The 22,893-nt window shown below is 44.0% G+C and overlaps 1 protein-coding gene across 1 annotated transcript in view; it reads right to left on the bottom strand.

The window, feature by feature from the left end:
• The window catches only part of pou6f1 (POU class 6 homeobox 1), a 129,243-nt gene extending 106,774 nt beyond the window's left edge, over positions 1-22,469 (bottom strand). Inside the window, exon 1 of the mRNA XM_080217969.1 lies at positions 22,182-22,469. The gene's annotated coding sequence lies outside the window, so the exon portion shown is untranslated. The remainder of the gene's footprint in view (positions 1-22,181) is intronic.
• Between the last annotated feature and the right edge of the window lie 424 nt (positions 22,470-22,893).

The raw sequence follows: 22,893 nt of genomic DNA on the forward strand, positions 1-22,893 counted from the left end.
CCAAATTTCCATCGCTAACACCCGGCAAACTATTCACGTCCTCCTCCGTGAAGACCGAAACAAAAAAGTTATTTAAGGCCTCAGCCACTTCCCCATCCCCTACCACTAAGTCCCCCCTCTCATCCTCTAAGGGTCCAACGTTCACCCTAGCCATCCTCTTCCTTTTTATATATTTATAAAAACTCTTACTATCCTTTTTTATATTTAGCGCTAGCCCAGCTTCATAGTTTATCCTACCCTCCTTTATCAACTTCTTCGTCATTCTTTGTTGATATTTAAACCTCTCCCAATCCTCTTCTCGCCCACTACTCTTAGCTACTCTAAACGCATCCGCTTTTAATTTAATACTCTCCTTTACCTCCTTGGTTATCCACGGCTGATTATCTCTCCTCCTACAAGCCTTTTTAACCATCGGAATAAATTTCTGCTGAGCACCAAGAAAGATCTCCTTAAAGATCCTCCACTGTTCCTCAGCAGACCTACCTTCCAATGTGCTCCCCCAATCAACATACGCCAATTCCTCTCTCATCCTGTCATACTCCCCTCTGTTCAAAGGACACAGGTCCAGGAACCCACTTTCTCTTCCTCCATCTGCATCAGAAACTCCACCATTCAATGATCACTCTTCCCAAGAGGGTCCTTCACCACAAGGTCCCTAATTCTACCTGCCTCATTACATAACACCAGATCCAAGATAGCTCGCTCCCTCATCAGCTCCAACACACACTGTTCAAGGAAACTATGGGGGCAGCATTCCAAGAACTCTTCCTCAAGCCCACCGCGTCCAACAGGGGTCGACCAATCAATATGTAGATTGAAATCCCCCATAATTATCGCCGTTCCATTCCAGCACGCCGCATTTATTTGCACGTTAATAGCCCACCCCACCTCCATATCATTATTTGGAGGCCTATAGACGACACCCACCAGCATCTTCCTCCCTTTGCTGTTCCTAATCTCCACTCACAACGATTCCACTTTCTGCTCTTTGGCTCCTATATCTTCCCTTACTACCACCCTGATGCTATCCTTAATCATCAGAGCTACACCCCCCCCCTTTTTCCTCCCGCCTATCCTTCCTAAACACTTGATACCCATCTACATTCAGCTCCCAGTCCCTGTCACCCTGCAGCCACATCTCTAATGGCCACCAGATCATATCCATTTGTGCTGATCTGCACCACCAGCTCATTCACTTTATTCCGAATGCTTCGGGCATTCAGATAAAGTGCCTTCATCCCAGCCTTCACCTGTACCCTATTTGCAGGAACGCCACCAATCTTACTCATGCCCCCTACTCCCTTTATTATTGGGACATCCTTGGCCTCATCCCGTACCTGCACCCTCCCCTTTACTTTAGACCCTGTAATTTCACCTACCCTCGCACCCTCCCCCCCCCAATTAGTTTAAAGCCCTATCTACAGTCCTATCTACACGTTTCTTGCGCGCTATACAGACAAAGCATACCATTCATAGAGAAGGAAAGGAGAGAGTGCAGAGTGTAGTGTTACAGTCATAGCTAGGGTGTATATAAAAGATAAAAGCAAAATACTGCAGATGCTGGAATCTGAAACAAAAACAGACAATGCTGGAAAATCTTAGCAGGTCTGACAGCATCTGTGGAGAGAATCAATTCAACGTTTCGAGTCTGGATAACCCTTTGTCATCACCAATGCTCTAGCGAACCCCAATGCAAACTGGAGGAATCGCACCTCATCTTCCAATTGGGCACTTTGCAGCCTTCCAGACTGAATACCGAGTTCAACAACTTCAGCGCATGAACTGTTCCTTCTGCCTTCAGCCCATTTCCATTTATTTTATTACATTCTGTGCAGGTTTTCTCCGGATGCTCCAGTTTCCACCCACATTCCAAAGATGTGCGGGTTAGGTTGACTGGGCATGCTAAATTGACCTCAAAGAAGTCTACAAGATTGAGGGGCATGGACAGAGTGGATAATCTGAAGCTTTTTCCCAGGATGGAAGAGTCACTTACTAAGGGGCACAGGTTTAAGGTGTGAGGGGTAAGGTTTAAAGGAGATGTATGGGGCAGATTTTTTACAGAGTGTGGTGGGTGCCTGGAACTCGCTGCCGGGGGAGGTATTGGAAGGGGATACAATAGTGAGTTTTAAGGGGTGTCTTGACAAATACATGAATAGGATGGGAATAGAGGGGTATGGTCCCCCTAAGGGCAGGGTGTTTTAATTCAGTCGGGCAGCATGGTTGGTGCAGGCTTGGAGGGCCGAAGAGCCTGTTCCTGTGCTGTAATTTTTTTTGTTCTTTGTTCTAAATCCATCCCAAAGCACTGCCAAACCTCCCTGCAAGGAGGCCAGGCCCATTTCGGTTCAGCTGCAACCCATCTGCTTTGTACAGGTCTCACCGTCTCCAAAAATGTTCCCCTGCACCATCTCTCCAGCCACGCATTCATCTGGACTAACCTGTATTTCTAAATTTGCGAGCATGATCTTCCCACCAGTCCAAAAAACAAACGTTCACCACTACTTTCTGGTGCTGAGCATCTGATCTCTCGATAGACATACCCGAGCAGTACTCTCAAGAGGCACTATGGACCTGTCTGCCATCCTAATGCACTGATTGTAGAAATTGCTACAGATGGACCATGCATCTGAACCCTTTGATAAAATCTCTAATGAATTATAGTCAAATGTTTCCAGAATACTTACCTAAGCAGTGTTAGAAAGGTTAAAGCCAATTCTAACTCCTGGGCAACTGCTGGACTGACTGCCACCCTCGCCTCTCCTCACTGGATCCCTTAACAACCCCATTTTACCGCCCCTCCTCACTCACTGACCACACCCACATTTACCTCCAGTCCAGCCCTCTGACCCACCCACTCACCTGACATCCTGCACCCCTTAGACCAACTTCTCACCGTGCTGCTCCTTCTCACCCGCCCTAACCCCTTTATTTCTTACCTGCCACACTACCCCCTCACCCATCCCTTATCTGTGACCCTAACTCATCCGCTCACCTGGCTTCCTACCCTCTTAATCCCAGCCTACCCTCTCAGGTAACTTCATGAGTCTTGGGGGAACCATGTATACCTGCAGCTGCTTCAACTCAAGTTCAGGATTTCCGACTTGGAGGGGCAGCTGGAGTTCTGGGGGAGGATAAGAGTTTTCTAGGTCACGCGTTCCAGACAATGAGAGGTCAAGATAATAGATGGGATATCCACCTAGAAATGGAGGAAGAGGCAGGATGTACAGGATTCTTTGCGGTGTGTGCCACTCAAAGCACATGCTCAGCATTGGAGACAGCGGGGAGTGATGACACTTTTGAAGGGACAGTATAGATCACGGCACCAATGGACAAGGAACTGCACAGGAGGGAAATAAAGTGTCTCCACAGTCAAGGGACAGAGAGGCATTTCTGTAGCTGTCACTGTATCTGCATTGTGTGTGGCCTTCCTGTTGCCAGGCTAAAGGACATCATGGAGAATATTCTGCAGGAGAAGGCAGAAGTTGGAGAACACATTGGTATTAATGACAGTACTGAAGTCTGATGGTCAGATTATCAGGAACTAGGGAGATAGTTTAAAAAGTAGGACTTCAAAAGGTAGAATCTCTACATTACTCTCACCACCACACGCTGGCCAGAGCAGACACAGGAAAATAGGGCAGATCAGTGTGTGGGAGGGAGAGTTTCAGATTCTTGGGGCATTGGTACCAGTTCTGGGGCAAGAGGCACCTATTCAAAAAGGACAGATTGTATTTCAACAAGACTGGGACCAGTGTCCTCCTGGGGAGTTTCACTGGTGCGGTTGGGAATGCCCAAGTGAGAGTGTAAGGTAATACTAGAGAAGTAAGTACACTACTGCCATATTGTATATGAGTGCACTAACAAGGACTATGAAAAATACAAAGACAGGGTTACAATGTCTGCTGAATGAAGTTAGCTACAAGCACACACAGCCTTGGAATGCAAAGGCAATACCAGTAATGTTGCTTAAAATGACGAGGACACAATGTTCAAGGCTAATAAAGTGCTCAAAAACAATAGGGAAGGCAAAAGGAGGCAGGGTTGCATACCAACTCAGAGCAGGAGTCGGCCATGGAGTAAGGCCACTCAGCCCCTCAAGCCTACTCCACCATTCAATAAGATCATGGTTGACCTAATGTTAGTGTTAACTCCCAACTGCTCCCAAAACTTTTCACCCCTTTGTTAATCAAGAATCTATCTAGCTCTGCCTTAAAAATATTTAAAGACTCGGCTTCCGCCCCTTTTGAGGAAAAAAGTGAGAGAAAAAAAATTCTCTCCCTCTTCATCCAAAATGGGCAACCCCTTTTTGAACAAAGGCCAAAGAACAGTACAGCACAGGAACAGGCCCTTCGGCCCTCCAAGCTCACCAATCACACTGTCCTACCTAAACCAACCGCTTACATCCCTCTATTCCCTGTCTGTTCATATGCCTATCAAGGGTCTTAAATGTGGCTAACATATCTGCCTCAACCTGGCAGTGCATTCCAGGCCCCCAGCAACCTCTGTGTAAAAAAAAAACTTCCCTACACATCTCCACTGAACCTTCCCCACCACCCCCCCATTACCTTGGACTTGTGCCCCCTTGTAATTGTCAAACAGTGACCCCGAGTTCTAGATTTTCCCACAACTGTGTACACCATCCCCTCGATCATGGATTTAGAACAAAGAACAAAAAAAATTACAGCACAGGAACAGGCTCTTCAGCCCTCCAAGCCTGCACCGACCATGCTGCCCAACTGAATTAAAACCCCCTGCCCTTATGGGGACCATATCCCTCTAGTCCCATCCTATTCGTGTATTTGTCAAGATGCCCCTTAAAGCTCACTACCGTGTCTCCTTCCACTACCTCCCCCGGCAACGAGTTCCAGGCACCCACCACACTGTAAAAAAATACTTGCCCACATACATCTCCTTTAAACCTTACCCCTCACACCTTAAACCTGTGCCCTTCCGTCAGTGACTCTTCCATCCTGGGAAAAAGCTTCGGATTATCCACTCTGTCCATGCCCCTCAATCTTGCAGACTTCTTTCAGGTCGTTCCTCAACCTCCGTTGTTCCAGTGAGAGCAAACCAAATTCCTCCAACCTCTCCTCATAGCTAATGCCCTCCATACCAGGCAACATGCTGGTAATTCTTTTCTGTACCCTCTCGAAAGCCTCCACATCCTTCTGGTAGTGTGGCAACCAGAATTGAACATTGTATGTTCTAGGTTCCATAAAACTGCAACATGACTTGTCAATTTTTAAACTCAATGCCTCGGCCGCTGAAGACAAGCAAGCCATATGCCTTCTTGACTACCTTCTCCACCTGCGTTGCCACTTTCGGTGACCTGTGTACCTGTACCAGATCTCTCTGCCTACCAATACTCTTAAGGGTTCTGCCATTTACTGTACATTTTCCATCTGTATTCGACCTTCTGACATGCAGTACCTCACATTTGTCCGGATTAAACTCCATCTGCCATCTCTCCGCTCAAGTCCCCAGCCGATCTATATCCTGCTGTATCCTCTGATGGTCCTCATCACTGTCCACAATTCCACCAACCTTTGTGTCATCTGCAAACTTACTAATCAATCCAGTTATATTTTCCTCCAAATCATTTATATATATTGTAAGCAGCAAAAGGTCCAGCAGTGATCCCTGAGGAACGCCACTAGTCATAGCTCTCCACTCAGAAACGTACCCTTCCACTGCTATTCTGTCTTCTATGACCGAACCAGCTCTGTACCAATCCTGCCAGCTCACCTCTGATCCCAATGCAACTTCACCTTCTGCACTAGTCTGCTTTGTGGAATCTTGTCAAAGATTTAAACTAACTTGGCAGGGGGCTGAGATCCAGAGAGAAGGTTCAGCAGGGGGAGCTACACAACCAAAATTAGAAGAGACAGCATGTGAGTCAGGGAGGCACAGAAATTATAGGCTAGTTAAGGCACAAGGGAGTTTGACAAGATTAGATGGTATTTATTTTAATACAAGGACATAGGTAGGGTTCTAAGTGAATATTTTGTACTGGTGTTCACTAGTGAGATAGATAATGAGTATAGAAATCACAAAGAAGGACTGCGATACAATTAAAGAAACTACAGAGGGGAGGTTCTGAGTGGTCTGGCAGGCTGAAGAGTAGGTACATCTTCAGGGCCGAATGAAATGGATCCCAGGATGTTGAGTGAGGCAAGGGAGGAAATAGCAGGGGTGCTGGCAATAATTTTTATTTCCTCTCTGGCCACAGAAAAGGTGCCAGGGGTCTGGAGAATAACCAATGTGATACCATTACTCAAGGAGGAAGGGATAAACCAGGAAACTACAGGCCAATCTGTCTAACCTCAGTGCTGGGGAAACTATTGGAAGCAATTCTGAGAAACAGAATTAGAATTTCTATAGTACAGAAGGGGGCCATTCAGCCCCTGGAGTCTGCACCGACCACAATCCCACCGAGGCCCTACCCCCGTAACCCCACGTATTTACCCTGTTAATCCCCTTGACACATTTATCATGGCCAAACCACCTAACCTGCACATCTTTGCAGTGTGGGAGGAAATCAGACCACCCAGAAGAAACTCACTTACACATGGGGAGAATGCACAGAATCGGCACACACAGTGACCCAAGGCAGGAATTGAACCTGGGTCCCTGGCACTGTGAGGCAGCAGTGCTAACCACTGTGGTGCCCTAATTAAGTAATCTGCAATTGGAGAGGCAGGGATTAATCAAGAACTGTAAACATGGTTTTAAGGGGAGGTCATGACCAACTTGACTGAAATTTTTGAGGTGACCAGATGTGTAGATGAAGGCAATACATTTAGAGTCATAGAGGTTTACAGTATGGAAACAGGCCCTTTGGCCCAACTTGTCCAATGCCACCTTTTTTTTTAAGCCACTAAGCTAGTCCCAATTGCCCACATTTGGCCCAAATCCCTCTATACCCATCTTGCCTATGTAACTGTCTAAATGCTTCTTAAAAGACAAAATTGTACCTGCCTCTACCACCACCTCTGGTAGCTTGTTCCAGACATTGTAAGGCCATACTTCGAATACTGTGTACAGTTCTGGTCACCTTATTATAGAAAGGATATTATTAAACTAGAAAGAGTGCAGAAAAGATTTAGTAGGATGCTACCGGGACTTGATGGTTTGAGTTATAAGGAGAGGCTGAATAGACTGGGACTTTTTTCCCTGGAGTGGAGGCAGCTTAGTGCTAAGAACAAAGGAACAGTACAGCACAGGAACAGGCCATGTGGCCCACCAAGTATGTGTCGACACAAATGCCTATCTAATTTAATATTCGCTTGCCTCTATATAGCCCATATGCCTTTATTCCCTGCCTATTCGTATATCTATCCAGATGCCTCTTGAACGCTGTTATAGAATCTGCTTCCACCACCACCTCCGGCAGCGTGTTCCAGCATGTTCCACTCTGTGTGAAAAACTTGCCTGATACATCTCTTTTAAAACTTTCCCCTTCTCATTCTATGCCCCCAAGTAATTGACTCTTTGGCCCTGGGGAAAAGACTCTGACTATCCACTCTATCCAAGCTTGTCATAATCTTGTAAACTTCTATCAGGTATCCCCCGCATCCTCCGATGCTCCAATGAAAACAATCCAAGTTTGTTCAACCTTTCTTCAGAATCCACAGCCTCTAAACCAGTTAACATCCTGGTAAATCTTTTCTGCACTCTTTCCAATGCACCAACATCCTTCCAGTCGGTGGCGACCAGAATTGTACACAATACTCCAAATGCGACCTAACCACAGTCTTATACAGCAGCACGATTTCCCAATTCCTATAGTCAACATCCCAACCAACAAAGGCCAGCATGCCTTACGCCTTCTTGACCACCTTGATTATCTGAGTTGTCACCTTCAGGGAACTGTGGATCTGCACTCCAAGATCCCTCTGTATGCTGATATTTCTGAGGGATCTACAATTTACTGCAAACATTCTTTCTGCAGTACATCTTCCAAATTGCATCACCTTACATTTGCCTGGGTTAAACTCCATCTGTCATTTCTCGGTCCAGATCTCCAGCCAATTTATATCCTGCTAGGATCGCTTAACAATCCTCCTCATTATCCGCTAGCCCCCAATTTTGTATCATGTGCAAAATTTACTAAATCAGACCACCTACATTTTTCTACAAATCATTTATTATATATACAAACAACAGAGGCCCCAGCACTAATTCTTGTGAAACACCACTTGTCACACACCTCCAGTTAGAAAAGTATCCTTCAACTGCTATTCTCTGCTTTCTATGTCCAAGCCAGTTTTGTATTCATCTTGCCAGCTCAGCTCAGATCCCATATGACTTCACCTTCTGATCAGCCTGCCATGAGGAACCTTACTAAAGGCCATGTATACAACATCCACTGCCCTACCCTGGTCAATTTTTCTTGTCCCTTCCTCAAAGAACTCTCTCAAGTTTGTGAGACATGATCTCACCTTCACAAAATCACGTTGCCTATCGCTAATAAGCCTATTGTGCTCCAGATGTGAGTACATCTTGTCCTTAAGAATCTTCTCCCATAATTTCCCCACCACTGATGTAAGGCACACAGGCCTGTAATTTCCCAGATTGTCTCTTCTGCCCTTCTTAAACAGAGGAACAGTGTTATTTACTCTCCAATCCTCTGGTACCTTGCCTGTGGCTAAAGACGATACCAAGATTTTGGCCAAGGCCTCAGCAATTTCTTCCCTCGCCTCTCTCAGTATTCTGGAAAAGACTGTTTCTGGCCCTGCGGACTTGTCCACCTTATGTTTTTCAAAACCTCCAATACCTTCTCCCTTTTTATCTCAATATGTCCTATAATGTCAACATTCTCCTTTCTACACTCACCATCCGCCACATCCTTCTCCTTTGTGAATACTGATGCAGTTAAGGACTTCCCTACCTCATCTGGCTCCACACACAAATTCCCTACACTGTCCTTGAGTGGACCTACCCTTTCCTTAGCTACCCTCTTCCTCTTTATATACACATAAAAAGCCTTTGGATTCTCCTTAACCCTCTCTACCAAGGACATTTCATGGCCCCTTTTTCTCACTAACATAGTTGCTCCCTTCCTGAACTTCCTGGTCTTTCCCTCACTTCCGGCCATCTGCCCTTGTTGGGTCTTTGTTACCAATTCTCGTGTCTCCTTTGGCCACATCAACTCAAAGGTGGTCCTCAATCTACGACTAAACATCAATGGCGCCAGGAAACATTGGATTGTTGCATGGAGTGTGTCACGATATGTATTTAAGAATTGCCTTCCCAAGGAACCCTCCAGTTGGCAAACCTTACAATGTCTGTTCTAAGGTCTGGGCAAACTTTTCGGCCTGGCCATTTGTTTGCAGGGTGGCATAGGGCCAACATCTCCTGCCGGACTGCTTGGTGGTCCAGGTAGTTGACAAATTCCTTTGCCACAACCTGTGGCCCTTTGTCGCTCACTATTCATCAGGGCTTCCAAAACAAGCCAACTGGTCGCGTGGCTCTGTAGTTGCCTCTGCAGATACTGACCTAATAATTGCTACTTCAAGCCATCGACCACCACTACCAACAGCAATTTTCCTTCCACTGGACTTGCGAAGCCTACATGCATCCTTTGTCAAGGAACTTCAGGCCATTCCCTTGGATGAAGGGGTGATAACTGCAATAATGGCTGCACCAGCCTTGTCCTCGATCTGGGAATCAATGCCTGGCCATCAAAAGTAGCTCCTGGCAATCTCTTTCATCCGCACCACACCCAGGTGCCCTTGATCTAGCACCTTTCTACGTAATGTAGGAGGAATGACCACTCTCATACCCCACAAAAGACAGGCATCCATTCCAGACAACTCTCAGCTCCAGAACAGCTCTGCAGGAGTCCCTCGGCTTAGTGTCCTAGGTCCAATAATCTCCAGCTGCTTCATCAATGACCTTCCTTCTATCATAACTTCAGAAGTGGGGATGTTTGCAGTGTTCAGCACCATTTATGACTCCTCAGATACTGAAACAACCCATGTCCAAATGCAGCAAGACCTGGACAATACCCAGGCTTGGGCTGACAAGTGACAAGTAACATTCACACCACACAAGTGCCAGGCAATGACCATCACCAATAAGAGACACTCTAACCATCGCCCCTTGACATTCGATGGTGTTACTATCACTGAATTCCCAACTGTCAACATCCTGGAGGTTATCCATTGACCAGAAATTAAACTGGACTCACCACATAAACACAGTGGCTACAAAAGCAGGTTACAGGCTAGGAATACTGTGGTGAATAACTCACCTCCTGACTCTCCAAAGCCTGTCCACCATCTGCAAGGTACAAGTCAGGAGTGTGATGGAATACTCCCCACTTGCCTGGATGGGTGCAGCTCCAACAACACTCAAGAAGCTCAACACCATCCAGGACAAAGCAGCCTACTTGATTGGCACCACATCTACAAACATCCACTTTCTCCACCACCAATGCTCAGTAGGAGCAGTGTGTACTATCTACAATGCACTGCAGTAATTCACCAAAGATCCTGAGACAGCATCTTCCAAACCCACAATGTCTACCATCTAGAAGGCCAAGGGCAGCAGATAAATGGGAACACTACCATCTATAGGATCCCCTCCAAGCTACTCACCATCCTGACTTGGAAATATATCATTGTTCCTTCGTAGCTGCTGAGTCAAACTCCTGGAATTCCCTCCCTGACGGCATTGTGGGTCAACCCACAGAACATGGACTGCAGCACTTCAAGAAGGCAGCTCACCACCACCATCTCAAGGGCAACTAGGAAAGGGCAATAAATGCTGGCCAGCCAGCGACACCCATGTGCCACAAATGAATTTAAAAAGTCTTCCTTCATCGTACTAAATTCATTATTGACTTAAGACTGGGTCATTTCTTGTGGTGTTTCAACTCTGGGTTGCTGATACAGGTACTTTATTATCTAAGTGACAATACATAATTTCAAATGCCAATCAGGAACATCCGTTCTCTCAGACAGAGGCAGATGAAAGTGCATCAGCGTTACCATGCTGTTCAAAAATGTCTATACCGTAAGTCGTAGGAGTATGCTGCCAACAGCAGTGCCCATCATTGTGACTGTGCTGCTGCCATGGGTGGTATTCCTGTGTATGGCCCATCTTTGGTGTCAGGGGCCATGATCAGTTAACAGTGCAAAATGCCGGCCATATAGAAAATGGAAGAATTTCTTCACCCCAAATTTGATTTTTAACCCTTCCTTTTTGACCTGGGCATATCTTTCCTCTGTTCTTGTCATGGTCTTTCTTCTCCATTGGACAATGTATGACATTACAGCGCCAACCCTATGTGGCGAAGCAAGGCAGGGGAATTGAAATGGCAACTTCAGATCAGAAGTATCAATACCCCCAACCTTTGTAACCCATGTTTTATCTCCCAGTAAGCCTCTTCATATCAGAGTTCATCTTCATGACTGGCCTTTACCCAGCAGTCTGTGTAAAGGTTTCTGCATGGTGGTCAAATCTGCCATAATAATTGATGAGTCCCAAGAACGATCGTAACTGCGATACATTCTCTGGTCTAGGAACTTTCACGACAGCCTTGATTTTCTTGGGTGCCTTGTGTAGTCCTTCACTATCAATGATGTGGCCCAGGTATTCAATTGAATCTTTAAAGAATGTGCATTTCTCTTTCTTTACTTGCAGGCCATGTTCCTGTAGCCTGCTGAAGGTCTCCAAAATGTCGTCCAGCTAACACTGGACGCCAGGTAATCCATAGCCCTCTAGAAAAAGACTGGTCTCAACATGATACCAGGAAGGAAGATGCTAATAACGGAAAAATCCCTGATGAGTTACGATCGTCAGAGGTGTTTGGGGCTTTTCTGCAACTCTCATTTGAAGGCAGGCTTGAGATAAGTTCACCTTTGAAAATTTCTTCCCTCCTGCCAATCTGCTAAGTAAGTCCTTGATCAGAGGAAGTGGGTATTGATTGGCACGCAGTTACCGTGAGTCTCCACAGATTCTCACCGTAACGTCAGTCTTTAAAACTGACACAATTGGGGTGGCTCATTCACTGGTCAAGACTGCTTCCAGTGTCCCCATACTCAACCGTCATTCTAATTCGGCCTCCACCTTTGGCCGAATGGCGTATGACACTGGATGTGGCTTCAGACTCCTTGGACAAGCTCCAGAATTCAATTGAATCTTTATCTTGACCCCTTTCATGTCACTCAGAGTCCCCTTGAATCTGTTCCTGTACCTCTGCTGGACATCCTGGAACCTTGTTTTCAAATCTGCCAGCCTGTTTACCCCTCCAGTTTAATTTTAATTTCTGCAATCAGGAGTGACCAAGCAAGGCAGCATAGTCACCCTTGACAACATACGACAGTAGCTCTGCAGATTGGTATACATATGGTATGCTTGCCTTTATTAGCCAAGGCATAGAGTTTTAGAGCTGGAAGTTTATGCTAGAACTATATAATACATTTGTTCGTCCACAGCTAGAGTATTGTGCGTAATTCTGGAGTCCATGTTATAGGAGGGAGGTGATAGCACTGGAAAGGGTGCAGAGGAGATCTACCAGGATGTTTCCTGGGCTGGAGAGTTTAGTTATGAAGAAAGATTGAATAAACTGGGGTTGTTTTCCTTGGAGCAGAGGAGATTAAACAGGGGGACACGATTGAGTTGTATAAAATTATGAGGCATAGATAAGAGTAGACAGAAAGAAACTTTTCCCATTGGTCAAGAGATCAACGGGGCATGGGTTTATGGTAAGAGAATTTAGAGGGGACGTGAGAAAAATCTTTTTCACCCTTTGGGTGGTGGGAATCTGGAACTCCCTGCCTGAAAGGCAGAGACCCTGAGAACATTTATGAAGTATTCAGATGTGCATTTGCAATGCCAAGGCATATAAGGCTATGGGCTGAGCACTGAAAAATGGGATTAGAAGAGTTGAGTGATTTGTCTGACCAGCACACATTCAATGGACTGAAGGGCCTTTTTCTGTGCTCTATATACAGTAGCGTTCTCCAGGGGTCAGTGTTAGGGTCATACTAATGATCTAGACAGGACACAACTTCAAAATTTTCAGGTTAACTGACATTGGCACAAAAGTGTTAGGAATTGTTAGGAAGCTGGATTTAGACTTCAAGGGCACATATGCAGGAATGGCTGACATGTTGTAGATGATATTTATGTGAAGTGATTCATTTGGTAAGAAAGAATGCAGAGAGACAATATAAACTAAAGGGTACAATTCTAAAGTGGGTGCAGCAGCAGAGAGACTTGGGTGTATATGTGCACAAGTCACTGGAGACAGAAAGTACAAGTTTAGAAATCTGTTAATGGAACACACAGTATCCTGGGCAGCATCTGGACATGCACATAAATTGCCAAGGCACAGTAGGCTATCAACCAACTGCTGATTAATGGTATTAGTATAGATCGGTATTTGATAGTTGGCCAAAGGGCCTGTTTCTGTGCTGTATGACTCTGACATATGCCTTCTTCACCATTTTATTTATCTGCCCTCCTACCTTCAGGAATCTGTGAACACGCACCCCAAGGTCCCCATAGTCCTCTGTATTTCCGAGTATTTATCGTTCATTGTATATTCCCTTGTTAGTCCTTCTAAAATACATCACCTCAAACTTTTCAAGGTTAAATTCCATTTGTCACTTTTCTGCCCATCAATATTGCCCTGTAATCTAAGGTTTTCCTCCTCACTATTTACCACACCACCAATTTTTGTGTCATCTGCAAACTTACCGATCACCCCCCCCCCCCACCACACACACACACACACACACACACACACACACACACACACACACACACACACACACACACACACACACACACACACACACACACACACACACACACACACACACACACACACACACACACACACACACACACACACACACACACACTTCTAGATCATTACTGTACACTACAAAACAGCAGGGGACCCAGCAGTGATCCCTGTGGTACACCGCTGGACACAAAAACCTTCAACCATCACCCTCTGTTTTCTATCTCTAAATCAATTGTGGATTCAATTTACTAAATTGCCCTGGATCCCAAGAGGCTCTTGCCTTCTTGATCAATCTCCCATGGTAGACCTTGTCAAATGTCTCTCTGAAATTCACGTTGACTACATCAACTACACTGCCTTCATCTATACACCTAATCATCTCCTCAAAATCCAATCAAATTTTTAGACACTATTCTGATCTGTTTGAAGTCTTTCCCATTTAGCACAGTGATAGTGCCACATAACATGGAGTGTCCTCAATACCACATGGAGCATTCATCAACTAAGAGGAGACAGTATGTGATAATTCACAAGTTTCCTTGACCATGTTTGCCATGAGACAACATGAGTCGATGTTGAGGACTCCCAGGGCAACTCCCTTGTGACTTATACTACTGTGCTGCCACCTCGACTGAATCTGTCCTGCCCATGGGACAGGAGATATCTAGGGTGCTGATGTCTGAGACATGTCTGTAAGGTACGGTTCCATGAGTATGACTATATTGCTTCACTAGTTAGTGAGACAGAAGTTTGGCACAGGGTCAAGGACTGTTTGCTGTTCTCGTTTCCAGTGCCTAGGTCGATGTCTGGTTTCATTCCATTTCATTGACTTTTGGATACAACTGAGTGGTTTGCTGGGCCATTTCAGAAGTGATTAAGAGTCAACCACATTGCTGTGGGTCTGGAGTCACATGTAGAACGACTCCTCAGATACCGAAGCAGTCCATGTTCAAATGCAACAAGACCTGGACAATATCCAGCTTGGGCAGACAAAAGGCAAGTAGCAAATAACATTCACACCACACAAATGCTAGGCAATGACCATCACCAATAAAAGACACTAACAACTGTCCCCTGACATTCAATAGTGTAACCATCACCGAATCTCCCACTGTCAACATCTTTGGGGTTACCATTCACCAGAACCTCAACTGGACTCATCACATAAACACAGTTGCTACAACAGCGGGTCAGAAGCTCGGAGTACTGCGACGAGTAACTCACCTCCTGACCCCAAACCCTGTCCACCATCTACAGGGCACAAGCCAGGAGTGTGAGACAACACTCCCCATTTGCCTGGATGAGTGCAGCCAAGAAGCTCATCGCCATCCAGGACAAAGCAGCCCTGCTTGATTGGCACCCCATCCACAAACATTCACTCCCTCCACCACCAACACTCAGTAGCAGCAGTGTGTACCATCTACAAGATGCACTGCAGCCACTCACCAAGGCTCCTGAGGGAGTACCTTCCAAGCCCACAACCACTTCCATCTAGAAGGACAAGGGCAGCAGATACCTGGGAATACCACCACCTGCAAAGTTCCCCTCCAAGCCATTCACCATCCTGACTTGGAAATATATTGCCGTTCCTTCACAGTTGCTGGGTCAAAATCCTGGAATTCCCTCCCTAACAGTATTGTGGATCAACCCACAGAACATGGACTGCAGCGATTCAAAAAGGCAGCTCACCATCACCTTCTCAAGGGCAACTAGGGATGGGCAATAAATGCTGGCCAGCCAGCGACGCCCATGTCCCATTAATAAAAAAAGACCAGGTGAAGACAGTAGATTACCTTCCTAAAGGCATCAGTGAACCAGGTGGGTTTTTCCAACAATGGTTTCATGGTCATCAGTAGATTCTTAATTCCAGATTTTTTTTAAACTGAATTCAAATTCCACCATCTGCCATGGCGGGATTCGAACCTGGGTCCCTGGAGGAATAGTCCAGTAACAATACCCCTACGTCACCACCTCAGACCAATCATGTTGATGCATTTTACACAATGCTTCAAATCTTTCCGACTCGTTGTGGATAGTGTAGCGTATGCCAGTAAGCTCTAAATGATCCAATATCTCTGAGTGTTTTTAATAAAGGGTCTCAGTTAATGTAGCTTTCAGACAAATGCACTTACTTGATATTGCTTGAAATATATGTTGACCAAATTATCAACATAAAGGACAAAGGAATAACTGCAATAGTAAGTCTTTCAAAACATAATTTAGATAAAATAACAAAATTCTGCCAACTGAAATGGAAGTACCGACAAAAACCTAAAAACGACTGCAAGCTGTGAAAACTTAAAAATCAATAGTTAGGCTGTTGGGCTGTGAAATCAGGAAGCACATTTGCACATAACAGTCAGTGAAAATCTGAAATTCTTCTGTAGATGTTGGGTCAGTTGAATTATGAAGCTAAGATTGTTGATGATTTGACCTCGCTAAGATTAAAGGTGGGATTAAATGGAATTAGTTGAGGTCCAAGACAACCATGACCTGGTTGAATGGTGGAACAAGGGATAAGTCGAACAGCCTCCACATGCTTAGCACTGTTGCTCCAACACCACTCATCATCCAGGAAGATTGGCACTCCTTCCACAAGCAGTGGGTGGCACAGTGGTTAGCACTGCTGTCTTACAGAGCCAGGGACTCGGGTTTGATTCCTGGTTTGGGTCACTGTCTGGGCAGAGTCTGCACGTTCTCCCTGTTTCTGCATGCGTTTCCTCCGGTTTCCTCCCACAGTCTGAAAGACGTGCAGATTAGATGAATTGGCCGTACTAAAATTCTCCCTCAGGTGAGCCTGAACAGGCACCAGAGTGTGGCGACTAGGGGGTTTGCACAGTAACTTTATTGCAGTGTTAATATAAGCCTACTTATGACTAATAAATAAACTTTACTTTCCAAACATTCACTCCGTCCATCACCAAGGAACAGTGGCAGCCGTGTGTACCACCTACAAGACGCACTGCAGCAACTCACCAATGTTCCTCAGGCAGCTCCTTTCAAACTCCCCGCTGTTAACATCTAGAAGAACAAGAGCAGCAGACATATAGTCTGCTGGAAGTTCCCTTCCAAGTTACTTATCATCGGACTTGGAAATATATCGGCCATTCCTTCACTGTCGATGGGTTAAAATCCTGGAACTCCCTCCCTAACAGCACTGTGGGTGTACCTACACCACATGGACTGACTGATGTCCAATAACAATCCTGGAACTCCCTCCCTAACAGCACTGTAGGTGTATCTATACCACATGGACTGTAGCAGTTCAAAGTGACAGCTCACCATCACTTCTCAAGAGCAATAAATCCTGGCCTAGCCAGTGGCACTCATATCCTATAAATGAATTGTTAAAAAGCCATCATTCATATTGTTTGCCATTTAAGCTGTTCTGTTTTATACACCAATAATGGGCTAAATATTTAAACATCTCAGAGGGAAAGATTGCCTGAACTATTGAGTGCCATATGATATTTGAGCCACATCATGCATTGTACCAGCTAAGCCAATGATAGAAGATTCACTGCAATATCATGCTGTGTGCCAGACCCTTGCTATCATGAAGTGCAAAAAACTTCATTTGCCAAGGAATCACCCACACCCAAGTCACCAGACAGCACATCCCAGAGCTCTTGTGATTTTGAAAAATATTTGCACTACAATGAAACATGCAAAACAACTTTTTCCAGAGTTCTGTATGAGCCTGGTTCAAAGTAGAGGATCAAAGTGGAAGGTGGAGTACATTCTTCCTTCTTGCCATCCTTCTAGCAGGAAGTTCAGTGGTCCCACAAAAATGTCATACCAGCTGCTTCATGGAGGAAGTATTGAAGCAGAATCCATCAAGGTTAATTGATAACATCCACAAAATCACAATGATTCAACTTAGAATCCACGAGCAATATCTTCTTTGGCTGATCTGTTGCACATTCTCCCCACATCTATGTGGGTTTCTTCCCACAGTCTGAAGATGTGTAGGTTAGGTGGATTGGCTATGCTAAGGTGCCTCTCAGTGTTCAAAAATGTGTAGGTTAGATGGATTAGTCATGGTAAATGTGTGGGATTACAGGGATAGGGTGAGGGAAGAGGGCCTGGGTAAGATACTCTATCAAGAGTAGTTGCAAACCCAATGGGCTGAATGGCCTCTTTGGCACTATAGGGATTTTATGGGACGCGCACATTACTGACGTGGCCAGCATTTACTGCCAATCCCTAATTGCCCTCGAGAAAGTTGTAGTCAATGCCTTCTTGAACCGTTGCTGTCCATCTGGTACACCCACAGTGCTGCTGGATGGGAGTTCTTCCTTGCAAAGACTTCCCATCCTTTTAATTTGAACTAGTCTTCAAGTGTGTGGAAAATGTCAAATGGCATCAGATTATTGATTTTTCATTGTTTGTTGCTGTTAGTTTCTTACCTTGTAGGTGACAATAAAGAACTGCTTCAAAACGTACACAGTTTTTACAGTGCTCAGGAACAGATCAGCATTGTCCAAACTCCATGCAAGCCAGTGCTAAAAATCTGTACTAAAAAGGTTTCCAGTCCATTTGGTTTCTTAGAATTTTGTACAACTCTGAAATGACTTAACATTATGTTGAGAATGAACAACACAAAAAGAAAGTCTAGCAATGTAGATAATTTCCACTATCTCCCCCCCCCCACTCTTTTCTGATATTACTCTGGCTTCTTATCCGTGATTTGCTCTCATGCCAGCAATTAATCTAACTCCCTTCTGCCCTCATTCTTTGTCAGCATCATTTAGATTATTGCTCAAGAAGATTTACTTTTGATAAAATAGCAGGCAGGTTTGGAATACTGCTTTACTAGTTTAAAGCCCACATTTCTCTTCCTATTCAACAATGCAGACCATTGTGTACATCACATAAAAGATATATCATATTACTTCACCAATACCATGCATCAATCCAGTCTAGGCAGTTGAGAAAAATTCTGCAGCTGCAGTAGCTCTATAGCAAACACCCAAGAAATATAACCAATATCTAAGGGGAGGATGGCTTCTTACTGTAACAGATCTTCAACCAAAGTTAAAAACTGCTCTCTAAAGGGATGAGTGAAGATCTTGGCAAGGACCTTCAACATTGATGCAGGATGTGAAACTGTTTCAGCATTGATTCCCTTTTGAGGTTGATATCTCTTGGGAGAGATTAAATAAAGAATACTGCTTCCTGCTTTTACTGTCAGATTTTGGAATGCTTATGCTATTTTAGTGGCTGCTGTCGACCAAGGAGATCAGCATCAATCCATAACAGCTTGATACTGTTGCGAAAGGAGCTTGTGGAGCCTTGGTTAATAATATGGTAATACTGTGAGTCATTTAAAGAAAACCAAGCTGGCAGGAAAAGGGAAAGGAAAGCATCACTCCATTACAAAATTGCAGCGTTCCTTATATCATCCCTTCACCCAGTAAGCAGCGACCTGCTGGCAATCATTCCTGCACTGAGGATCAAATCCATTGAAGTGAGTTTTGAGTGAAAGAGCACACTAATTTTAGCAGTTTGGTCAAAGCAGCAATTTTTGCCAATACAATAACAACAAGATATGACGAATTAAGATTAAATTCAATTTGCCAACTGTGGACAGAAATGTTCGTCTCCCAGTAGCCACCATCCATTGATGGCCTGGATAGGTATGAAATGGAGGCATTTCGTTTTCCTTCCATAAAGTTTTCTTTCTAATCCTTTTACGTATGATAGCCATTTTCTGAATACTTTGCCTCGTGAATAAATCCTGGACTTGTTTACATTGCTGACAAATAACCTAATGCTGAAATGTAAATACAGCTTCAAAAAAAAAGTTATTAACAGGCTAGAGGCCACAGATCAAGTGTTCTGTAGTATTCTAATTACATTTACAGGTTCATTGGTAGAATGTTGATTGCAAGTTGTGACAACATCCTGCCGCTCCAGCATCTTTCTCCTAGATTGAACTGGAACGTAGGTCTATCCAAAAGACTACAGCCCCCCTTTGAACTCATAGGCACATGATTTAAAGTTTACATGCAAGATTGAAAGCCTTGTAGCCCTGCTTTCCACATGGAAAATGGACCTTTCTTACAAACCACCGTTATTTCATAAAATTGTAGAATTCCTAAAGTGCAGAAGGAGGCCATCAGCCCATTGAGATTACACCAACTTTCCAGAGAGCATCTTTACCCAGGCCCGCCCCCTGCCCTATCCCTGTAACCCCACACATTTACTCTACTAATCCCCCTAATCGACACATCTTTAGACACTAAAGGAAAAATTGCAACGGCCAATCCACCTAACCACATCTTTGGAATGAAGGAGGAAACCCACACAAACATGGGCTGAACATAGAAACTCCACACAGTCACCCAAAGCCAGAATCAAAACCAGCTGGGTCCTTGGCGCTGTGAGGCAGCAGTGTTAAACTACAAAGGGTTGCGAACGTAGCCTAGTCCATCAGGCAAATCAGTCTACCATCCACTGTCGAAACTTCCCGCTGCCTCGGAAAAGCAACCAACGCAATCAAGGACCCCATGCACCCCAGGACACGTCCACTTTCTTGCATCAGGGCAAAATTACAAAATCTGAGGACACATACCGACTCAAGAACAGCTTCTTCCCTGCTGCCAGAGTTTTGAATCGTCCAATCACATATTCAGTTGATCTTTCCCTACACCCTAGCTATGACCATAACAGTATTTTCGGCACCCTCTCCTTTCCTTCTCCCCTACTTACTCAGTGAGTGGTATACTTTGTCTGTACAGTGTGCAAGAAACAATACTTTTCACTGTATCCCAATACACGTGACAATAATAGGTGGGATGTCCCAGCCATGCTTACCCCGAATCTGGAAAATCTCGCCCAAGGTCAACTGGGCGGGGGGCAGGGGAATTGGATCGGGGAGGGACGGGGAGGGAGGGGGTTGGTGAAGAAGCGAGAGGGATCATAATGAATGGTGGAGCAGGCTCGATATACCGAATGGCCTCCTTCTGCTTCTAGCTTCTATGTTTCCACGATCTGCACCTGCTCCAATTCCCGCGGTAGGTGGGATGAGAAAATTCATGCAATAAATCAAGTCTCTCCTTGACCAGTCTGTTCAGAATGTAAAAAGGTGCTTTCATTCCAATTATGTAACAAATTCAATGCCCTTATCCCAAAATCTTGCTCTTATACCAGGCAATTCAAAAATTAGGAAATAATTCCAATTTTCTGTCTGCACATAAAAGACAACTATTAATAGATAAAAAGAGGTACTGGTTAAGATACAAATCTTAATAAATTAGAAATGAAATAATAAAAAAACCTGAAGTAAGAGCAGTTAAGACACAAATCTTAACAGATTAAATAGTTCAGGCAAATCTAAAGAAAGAGTAGTTAACACAAATTTTAATAGATTAAAGGCAACTAGTTACCACAAATGTTAATCAACTGAGAAAAAGTAGCCAAAACACAAATCTTAGATTAAAAATGAAATAGTTAAGACACACATCTAAGAGTTAACAAAGCATAGATAAAGACAACCAGTTAAGAGAAATAATTAATAGATTTTAGAGTAGTTAAGACATAAATCTTAATAGATTAAAAGTGAAATAGTTAAAACACACATCTAAAGAGAGTAGTCAAAGACAACTAGTTAAGGCAAATATTAATGGATTTAAATAATTAAAGATAGATCTTAACGGATTAAAACTGAAATAGTTGAGACACAAATCTAGAGAAAGAGTAGTTAATATACAAGGGAATTAGTTATGACAAATGTTAACAAATTTAAAAACAGTAGTTAAGACATAGATCTTAATGGATTAAAAATGAAATAGTTGAGATAAATTTTCATAGATTAAAAGATAAGTAGTTAAGAGAAATAAGATCTTAATTTCATTTTTAATTTGTTAAGACAAATTTTAAAAAAGACAACTAGTTAAGACAAAAAATCTTAGATTAAAAATGAAATGGTTGAGACAAATTTTAATAAAGACAAATAAAATTTTAATAGATTAAAACTTAAATAGTTAAGACAAATCTAAACAAAGTGTAGTTAAGACACAAATCTTAATGGATTAAAGAAAAATGTTAATAGATTTTAAAAGATTGACAACAGTCAAGACAATTTTTTTTAAAATTATCAAAAAAGATTTGCCAGGTTTATTCATTAGAAATGGCACGCATGCGCAGCTGCTCATTTGCCTGTTTTTATAACCGTTCCCTTCAGATAATGTTTTTTTTGTGTGGGTTTTTGTTGAACGAGAGAGGAAATGAAGAGAGAGAGGGGTTGGGAGCGGGGTGCTGAAGCAGCCGCTTCTCCTCTCAGAGCCATAAATTGATAAATTATGCTAATGGCGGAGGGAGAATCCCAATGAGGCGCCACGGGCCGGCTCCCTCCTCAGCTCCGAGACACAGAGCTGCCTCCCCTCAGCTCCACCCAGATCCACCTGCATCTACTTACCCTCACTCTGCAATCTTCCCGCTGAATCAAAGCCTCCTCCACAACTAGTACTTCAAGCGCAATTAATCAAAAAGTCGACGTTACACAACAATTAACATTTTGCATCGCTTCAACCTGGCCTTTCAGACTTTTCCCTCCCTTCACCAATCTTATTTTTTTTTCAAAAAAAGCTTTTGTCAACTAAAGGAAATTATCTGACCCGAGATTTCTATTCCGCAAAAAAAAGAGGGCAGCTGCTTGGATAATTTTTTTTGCTGCTTAAGCCTTTACATGAACATAATTTATGCAGAGGCGAGGCTGCGGCCGCCAGAGAGAAGCTGCTGCTGCCGTGCCCACCCGCCAGGCCAGATGGCGCGCTTTCCTTCTTAAAGGGACACCCTCCAGCCCATTCCAACTGAAGCTGTTCAACTGACTCCAGCCACCTGCACCCATCCAAGGTTCCTCCAACAGCATCTTCCAAAAACCACTTCCATCTAGAAGAACAAGAGCAGCAGATACCTGGGAACACCACCATGTGCAAGTTATCCTTTGATTTGATTTATTATTGTCCCATGTATTGGGACGAAGTGAAAAGTATTGTTTCTTGCGCACTATACAGACAAAGCATACTGTTCATAGAGTACATAGGGGAGAAGGAAAGGAGAGGGTGCAGAATATAGTGTTACAGTCATAGTGAGGGTAGAGAGAAAGATTAGCTTAATATTTGATTTGA

The sequence above is a fragment of the Carcharhinus amblyrhynchos genome, chromosome X, assembly GCF_965287045.1.
Source record: "Carcharhinus amblyrhynchos chromosome X, sCarAmb.v2.hapA, whole genome shotgun sequence".
Classification (NCBI taxonomy): Eukaryota; Metazoa; Chordata; class Chondrichthyes; order Carcharhiniformes; family Carcharhinidae; genus Carcharhinus; species Carcharhinus amblyrhynchos.